Source organism: Hylobates moloch, unplaced genomic scaffold, assembly GCF_009828535.3.
Source record: "Hylobates moloch isolate HMO894 unplaced genomic scaffold, HMol_V3 SCAFFOLD_7, whole genome shotgun sequence".
In the NCBI taxonomy this organism is placed as follows: domain Eukaryota; kingdom Metazoa; phylum Chordata; class Mammalia; order Primates; family Hylobatidae; genus Hylobates; species Hylobates moloch.
The window spans coordinates 36,585,724-36,594,420 of record NW_026652282.1 but is presented as its reverse complement, the minus strand read 5'-3'; the positions used below and the strand labels follow the sequence as shown (position 1 = coordinate 36,594,420).

Here is an 8,697-nt window from a genome sequence, read left to right as displayed (position 1 = left end):
AAAAAAAAAAAAAAAAAAACACCTCATAGATCCTAAACTCCTATAGGCTTCCCCGCTGCAATCCCCCCACCATGCAGAATTTGGTCCAACGACCAAGGGCATTAAGAGACAGAAATTCCAAATAAATGTCTGTTATTGTTATTTCATTCATTCCATAAAACAATTATACATCAATCCCAAAACAACACAAAATTCAAAACGCTTAATCAAAATCAAACTGATTTTGACTAAGACAAATAAAACTCTAAATTCTCAAACTGAGATAACAGAATTTCATGTGATACTAAATGGTAATTTGTGGGATCATTTAAATAAATTACTAGGAGACAAATGCATAGTTTCTACACCTTTTAGGAATGTTGTGTAATATTTTGTCATAAACGCACCAACTAAACTATCACCCTGAGCACGCTGGAAGATATATGGAAGGGGAGAAACCTATTTGCCACATAGCTTTTAACATCTCCCTTGGACAACCGAGATATTTATCAAATTGGAGACTATCTTGATAGTCTTAAAAACTAAACTATATCTTAACTTACTCTGGTACAAGAAACAAACCAAAAGCTCTAAATGCTTTTTTAAAAATAGCAATCAGTGTCATTTCACTAACATAGCACAGTAGTTGAAGCACCACTGGTTGAACCTGACAGACCTCAGACCCATCTCGTAAGGCAATAAATGGAAAATGCTTAACAGTGCTGACAGATAATTAATGCTCAAATGATAATCATGCTAATAACTGAAAACAATTGAGAAAAAAATCCATTTTCTTATTTACCCACTTGAAAGTTCTAACAACATGATAAAAACAATAGCCCAGTGGTTTTCAACTCCAAATGCATGTAAGAATCATCCACAATGCTTTTAAAATATACCTTTGCCCAGGCTCCATATGAGACCAATTAATCAGTCTCTGTGGGTGGAACCCAGGGATCAGTTTTTTTGTTGTGGTTGTTTTTTAACCCCGCCAAGTGATTCTCATGTCCAGTCAGGGTTGAGGTCCAATGCACTAACTCTTTCCCAAATATTAACGTTAGAGTCTATGTTAAAATAATACAAGAACTTAGCAATAAATAGGATGGCTTTCAAAAACACAGCTCCTGAAAGAACCAAATGAAAACTAAAATCCGGTTTTTTCCCTTTTTGAAAAAAAAAAGAAAAACAATTCAAGACTCAGAAAATATACCTACAAGAGGGGAAACATAATGTAGGCTACCACGAAAGTAATACGTTCTTTAAGAATAAAAATCAACTAACTCAATCTCAGGATAAGACCCCCCTCACTTTCACTGCCCAAAAGACTTACAAGAACACTAATCCATTAACACACACTGCTAGATATTTCAAATAACTAATTCTTACATCTGTTTTAAACAAAGGTTGGTTTTAATACTAAAATTTTGAAACTAAAACGTTAGAAATTGATCTTATTAAATAAAAATAAGCTCAAAGACGCTTGTTGTGTGACCAACTATCAAGAACTGGATGACTGGCAAATTCATGACAAACATCCATTTCAAAACCGTAAGCTGCATTATTACCACCATGTCAAAGAAAAATCTCTGAGAAGATAGCAAAGAAATCTCATATCTTAAGATATTTTTAAAAAAAGACTCTGGAAGAAAAAAGATCTAAAGTAAATCCTACTTGAGCATTCCATAGATAAAACATGAGAACTGGGAGGCCGAGGCAGGCGGATCACGAGGTCAGGAGATCGAGGCCATCCTGGCTAACACGGTGAAACCCCCGTCTCTACTAAAAATACAAAAAATTAGCCGCGCGTGATGGCACGCGCCTGTAGTCCCAGCTACCAGGGAGGATGAGGCAGAAGAATCCCTTGAACCCGGGAGGTGGACGTTGCAGTGAGCCGAGATCGTGCCACTGCACTCCAGCCTGGGCGACAGACAAAAAAACAAACAAAAAAAAAACCATGAGAACTATGGACTATGCAACACCAAACTAGAGACCCCAATAACCTGGTGAAAGGTAAAATCTGCCCTTCAAAGTTCCTTCCTGAAGTAACTTAAGATTCTCACATGTACTGTTTCTGGTGCTATTACTCCCTCCAGAAATTCTCAGAAACTACCAAGGTCAGCAAACAAAAGAAACATGAGAACGTTGACAACCAGAATTACAAGTTACATGTTCATGTAAAAAAACACAAGAAAAGGGATAGAGAGGAATTCATATAGTCCAAACGTCCTATTTTTAAATTAGAGAAAACAAAACAGTAAAATACCAAAGACATTCTGAGTTCACCTGTAGAACACCAATTCCAAATACTTTCACTCCACCCAAAAGCTGGAACAATAAAGTTTAAAGGGTTAAAGTTAGATGTATGACACAGCACGAGTTTAAAAACTGAGAAAACGAATGTTGGCACTTTTTTTATATTTAATATATAATTCTTCAAGAATTTGAAGGCATTTGCTGAAACCAAAATGGCAGCCCAGCGAATTAGAAGACGAGCGAGATCTAAAGGCGAGTTTGTAGTCTCTATTTTTAAGTTCAAGTATACTAACCAGCCAAGCTAGTCATGGTTAAGGAGTCCTTACCTAAGGGAATCAGCTCCGAGAGGGTTAAGTACCCGCTGGAAAGTTTCCTAATCAATGCACCCCAAATCATTCTTCCTCAAAAGTGAAAGTATACAAACGTTAGGTAGATTTAGGGACTCATGGGTTTCCAGGTAAAAGAACAGTATACATACTTCTCTCCCCGAAAAATAAAGTATGAATATTTAATCTATACCTACAACTTGCTTATTTAAATTAAAAGACAATCTGAAACAATTATATACACCTGTAAACTGCACCGTGTAAATTCAATTAACGTTATAAGTATGGAACTCACAAAAAAAAAATGCTTAATTTAAGCAGGTTCTACTAGAAATTTTGCAAATTCTCGTGTAAGTTCTAGTCGCTACAGAAATCCACACAAATAATTTAAGAAGCCATCTACACACCTGCTGTGTAACTCTGTAACTTATTTCACAATGAATGAAAAATCAGCCATTTATCCAACCCTAAGCCTCACGTCACAAGAATCTGAAGATCTGATCACTAACAAACTCGCACATGCTAATATTTGCAGAAACAGTTAAAAATAGAAAGGTAATAGGTCCAAGCTGGCTTGGAAGCTATTTCTACATTCAAAAACCCCTTTCACGGCTTTGGCCCTCTGCAAATAAAGCGGGGCGAGGGGGGTGTAGGAGGCCGATAACCCAGCTCCGACTCCAGGAGCCCAGGGCCGGGGAGAAACTGCGGGTTATCGCGGGAGAGTGGGGGGAGGCGGACAAGTCGTCGGGCCTGATAGCCAGGCGTAGCCGAGGCCTAGCTCCCCGGCTCCAAATCACTCCACCTCAGTAATGGCGTTTGGTGTCAAGTGGAACCAGACCGGGTAGGAAAGCGGCCGCCGGGCGGGGGGCGGCCAGCCCCCAAACCGACCCGGCCCCCGGGTGCGGACGGCGGGGGGGCTGCCCGCCACGCCCGGAGACTCCATCCTCCTACTCGGCCCCAGACAGGACGGGAAGGGGGAGGAGGGGGAGGGACGGAGCCGTCAGCCATTTTCCCTTACAGTCCAAAACACACAGACACGCTCTCGGGACACCGGCTCCACACACAACACGGCCCCGCGCGCCCGCCCAGCCCGGGCCGGAGGAGGGGGAACGGGGAAGCCCCGGGCCTGGCCGGCAGCCGCTGAGGGAAGAGGCTCGCACACACGCACACCCCCCTCGCCCTCCTCCCCTCACCCACATCCAGCTGTTGGCCCCGGGAAGGAGCGTCGCCCCGGTGCAGCTGGCCACTCACCACACGACACAGACGTCTTCTCACAACCAGGGCACGCGGAGGCGGGAGGCAGCAGGCGACGGTGGGGCTCGGTCCCGGGACAAGACCTACCCTGGGTGCATCCCAGGCCCGGGGGTGACCGGCAACAAAGTGTATCGAAAGGCTGCGGCGGCCGGGCTCGGGGCTGCCGGCGTCTCAACCAAAAGGCTGCACACCAGCGCCAGAACTCGCTCCTCGCCGCGCCCGCCTCCTCCTCCTCGGCCGGCGACGGCCCTCTTCCCCCTTCTCCCCTCAGGCTGGGGCTCTCGCTGAGCTCAGACGGGCTCCGGGCGGTGCGTTTCTCCTGCGTCACCTCCTCCTGCTCCTCCTCCCGCAGCGACGGCTTCACCTTCCCCTAGTCGCCGCCTCTGTCCCCGCTCCAGGCCTGGTGGCTTTGCAGCAGCTCGCTCCTCGCTCCCGGCGCCGACCCAAGCACCGGGCGCTAAGGCAGCCGCCTCCCGTGAGAGAGAGGCGGCGGCGGCGGGCTCCCGCGAGGCCCGGGAGCTGTGTAAGGCGGGGAGGGGCTCGGCGCGGCAGAGGCCCTCACGGGGCCGGGTGCGGAGAGGTTGCGGCTCCGGCGGCAGCGGAGACTAGCGTCCGCAGCCGCGGATGCCCGTCCTCGTCAATATGGCGGATCCGGCAAACCAAAAAAAAAAAAAAACCGCTCGGCCAGTGGCGGCGGCGGTAGCGGCGACGGCGGCAGCAGCGGTGGCGGCGGCGGCGCAGACTCCCACTAGCCCCAGAGCCGCCCCAGAGCCGCCCAAGACCCGAAATTCTCCGCCCCTGCCAGGCCCCGCCCCTCTCAGGCCCCTCCTTTCGGCCCTCCCCCTGCTCGTGCCCAGCCCCCTCCTGCTCACCTGCCCCCTCTTCTCTCCCTCCACCCCGGGCCGTCAAGGCTAGGAGAGCAGCGCGAGCCGCTGAGGGGGCCGGGCTTGGGCGCGAGCCGCCTGGAACCCGGAGAGCTAGGGTGGGGGAGGGGAAGACAATGCGGTAAAGATTGTTCGCTCAGTACCGTTTCTTCCGGCTGGCCCCTTCAGGGTCGTGCTACCGCCAGAAATCCTGTTCCATGCCCCTCGGCTCAGGAGCGGGACGAGGGCAGAGGTGGCTCTAGGACCGAAGTTGGGGAAGGGAGGCCTGAAAAGATCTGGCACACCACGCCGGAGGGGCTGAGCGGCAGGGACTGGCGGGGTGTGTGGCCACGACAGGGTTAATCGCGTGAGCCGCAGCCGCGTCACTCATAGTTTGACTCGGGCCGCTTGTTTTTGTTCCATTGTGAACCGTGGCTCCGCCGACAAGAACCCGGATGATGACGTCACCGGCCTCCCCCTTTTCCGGGATCGTGGGGGGAGGGGCGCGGAAAGATGAGATCCCGAGACCACGCGCTGGGCGGTCGCCGCCGCGGTGCCTGGAGGTCCTGGCGGCGCAGCTGACCCGCGTCACGTGACGCACGAGCTGGCCGGGCCACTGGCTGCGGGGGCGCGAGGTCCCGAGGGCCTGGCCACCTGCTTGGCGCCGATAGGGGGAAGGTGTGGCTATCTCCTGCAGCGGAAGGAGGGGGCGTGGGGAATGAGGTCCTTTTCCCCACCCCGCGAGGGAGGTGCTCTGAGAAACTCACACGATCATGCAGCATCACTATCTGAAAGCGTTTAGGCGTCTTCACAGCCTGATGGGACTGACCACCTTTTCGGCCGTAGGAGCCCTTCAAACAGACCAGCAAAGAAAAAAATTATAAAGTGCCCCAGACGGCTTAGCGAATAGGCCGTACTTGATGTGGCAAGATTAGCCTCCACTGCCAGATCATCAGCACGATTCGGTGTTAGAACCCGGAAGAAACTTATGAACCCATCCGCTGTGTCGTGGACTATTTTCTACATGTTTATATTCCAAAGTGCAGGCATAGGAAAAACTTAGGCTAATCTCAAATTAATGGGGTGCTTGGAACAATTCTATACAGTCTACCTAGGATGCCCAAATGAAGAGGAAATTAACAGTTCCTAATTTACAGATTTCCTTTTGACTTAAAAAATACCTGTGGACATCAAATTGCATGCAAAATCATAGTAAAACCCTACAAACCGGGATCTATTTTATAGAGAAGAGGGTTGAATTTAGTTATGCTATGATTATATCAGTTTGTAATAAAAGACTGTTAAAAATGGAACCAAACTAATTTAGGTGACAGTGAAAGCAAGTTATTGGTATCTTAAATTTTTAAACCATTTCTCTATTTAGCACAAGATTGTTTACAAATTTTCCACCACAAAATTATCTAATAGGGTATCCAAGATAAATCATTCATAGCCCTAATAACTCTTAGCATATGTTACCTTGTTTTTATATTATTTCCATGAATCATTTGCTTCCCCACTAGCTCATGGGCTTCTAAAAAGCAGACATGACCACCCGTGTACACTGTAGGCTGTTATCTTCGATTTTAGATAAGGAAACAGAAAGGGTAAATGATTTGCCCAAGGTCAGGATTGGAAAGTGTTGAACACTGGTCTTTTAACCTTATCAAAAGTGCACCTTTAACAAGGATATCCCCTCTCACCAATTCTGTTCAATATTGTACTTGCAGTTCTAGCCTGAAAAAGAAATGAAAGGCATCCAGATAAGAAAGGAACAATTAAACTATCGCTACTTTCACATGACATGATTTTATATATAGAAAATCTTGGGAAATCCACTATAAAAAAAAAACCAATAAAGCCAATAAGCAAGTTCAGCAAAACTGCAGGATATAAGATCAATATTTAAACATCAGTTATAGTTTTACACACTAGCAATAAACAATCTGAAAATTAAGTTAAAATTCCATTTACAATAGCATCAAAATCAATAAAGTTAAAAATCGATTTAACAAAAGAAATGCAAGATTTGTACATTGAAAACTACAGAACATCATTGAAAAACATTAAAGACTGAAATAAATGAAAAAAATCCCATGTTCAAGGATTAAAAGACATAATACTATTAAGATAGCAATACTCCTCAAATTGATCTACAGAGCCAATGCAATCCCTATCAAAATCCCAGCAGGCTTTTTTTTTTTTTTTTTTTTGCAGAAATTGACAAGATGATGCTAAAATTCATACAGATAAGGAGTTTCCCCCCCCACCTCGCCACTAGCCAAAACAATCTTGAAAAAGGAGAACAATGTTGGGAGGGCTCCTACTTCCTGATTTCAAAACTTACTATGAAACTATACTGCATAAGGACAGGTATATACGCCAATGGGATAGAATAAGGAGCTCATAAATAACCCTTAACATATATGATCAACTGATTTTCCACGAGGGTGCCATGACCATTCAATGAGGGAAAGGACAGTCTTTTCAATAAATGGTGCTGGGAAAACTGGATATATATATATATATATATATATATATATATATATATATGCAAAAAAATGCAGTTGGGTCTTTTCCTCACATAACATACAAAAATTAACTGAAAATGAATCAAAAACCTAACCATAACAGGTAAAACTATAAAACTCTTAGAAGAAAACGTGACAGGGAAGTTTCACAACATTGGATTTGGCAATAAGTTCTTGAATATGACAATAGCACAGGTGGAAAAAATAGATAAATTGGAGTTCAACAAAATTAAAAACTTTTGTGCATCAAAAGACACTATCAACAGAGTAAAAGGCAACCTACAGAATGGGAGAAAATATTTGCAAATAATATATTTGATATGGCATTAATATCCAGAACATATAAAAAACTCCTACAACTCAACATCAGCAAAATGAAAAACCCAAGTCAAAAATGGGCAAAGGACTTGCAAAGCCATTTCTTCAAAGAATGTATGTAAATATCCAATAAGCACATGAAAAGACACTTAACATCATAGTCATTAGAGAAATGCAAATCAAAACCACAATGAGATACCACTTCACACCCATTAGAAAGGCTATTAACCAAAAAAATAATAATAATAACCAGTGTCCGGCCAGGATGTGGAGAAATTGGAACCCTCCTACATTGCTGGCAGGAATGTAAAATGGTGCAGCTACTGTGGAAAACAACATGGCAGTTCCTCAAAAAGCATAAAATTACCATATGACCCAGCAATTCCACTCCTAGGTATATACCCCAAAGAAGGGAAAACAGGGACTGTAACAGACTCTTGAACACCACCATTCATAGCAGCATTATTCACAATAGCCAAAATGTGGAAACAACCCAAATGTCCGTCAACAAATGAATGGATAAACAAAATTTGATATATACACACAATGAAATATTATTCAGCCTTAGAAAGGAATGAAACTCTGATACATGCTACAACATGGATGAACCTTGAAAACATTATGCTAAGTGAAAGAAGCCAGACACAAAGGCCACATATTGTATGGTTCCACTTATATGAGGTACCTAAAGTAGTCAAACTCATAGAGACAGAAAGTAGAATAGAGGCTACCAGGGGCTAGCGGGAGGGTAATAGAGAGTTGTTTTATGGGTTCAGAATTTCTGTTTGAGATGATGAAAAAGGTTCTGGAAATGCAAAGTGGTGATGGTTGCACAACATTGCGAATGTACTTAATACCACTGAATAGTACTCTTTAAATGGTAAATTCTAAGTTATCTGTATTTTACAATAAAAAGATGAAGAAAAGAAAATCCAGCCAAATACAGTTTCATATGGTTTAGGCTATACATTACACTCCCACCAGCTGTTTTAGTCTCAACTATCAAGTCAAGCTCACCACCAACTGATGCCTTGTGCTCTCTCCAGCTACCCAGAGGGTGCACCTTGGCTCCCAGGGTAGATTTGGCCTACAGGACTGCCCCCTTCTGAGATCTTCCACTTAGTTAATGGGATAGGAAATAAACAGTTTTGAGTTAAAAGAATAGGTTTATTA

At 44.7% G+C, this 8,697-nt stretch overlaps 1 protein-coding gene across 1 annotated transcript in view; it reads right to left on the bottom strand.

Moving 5' to 3' along the window:
* The window catches only part of USP9X (ubiquitin specific peptidase 9 X-linked), a 142,151-nt gene extending 137,679 nt beyond the window's left edge, over nt 1-4,472 (bottom strand). The window contains exon 1 of the mRNA XM_058441305.1: nt 3,810-4,472. The gene's annotated coding sequence lies outside the window, so the exon portion shown is untranslated. The remainder of the gene's footprint in view (nt 1-3,809) is intronic.
* Between the last annotated feature and the right edge of the window lie 4,225 nt (nt 4,473-8,697).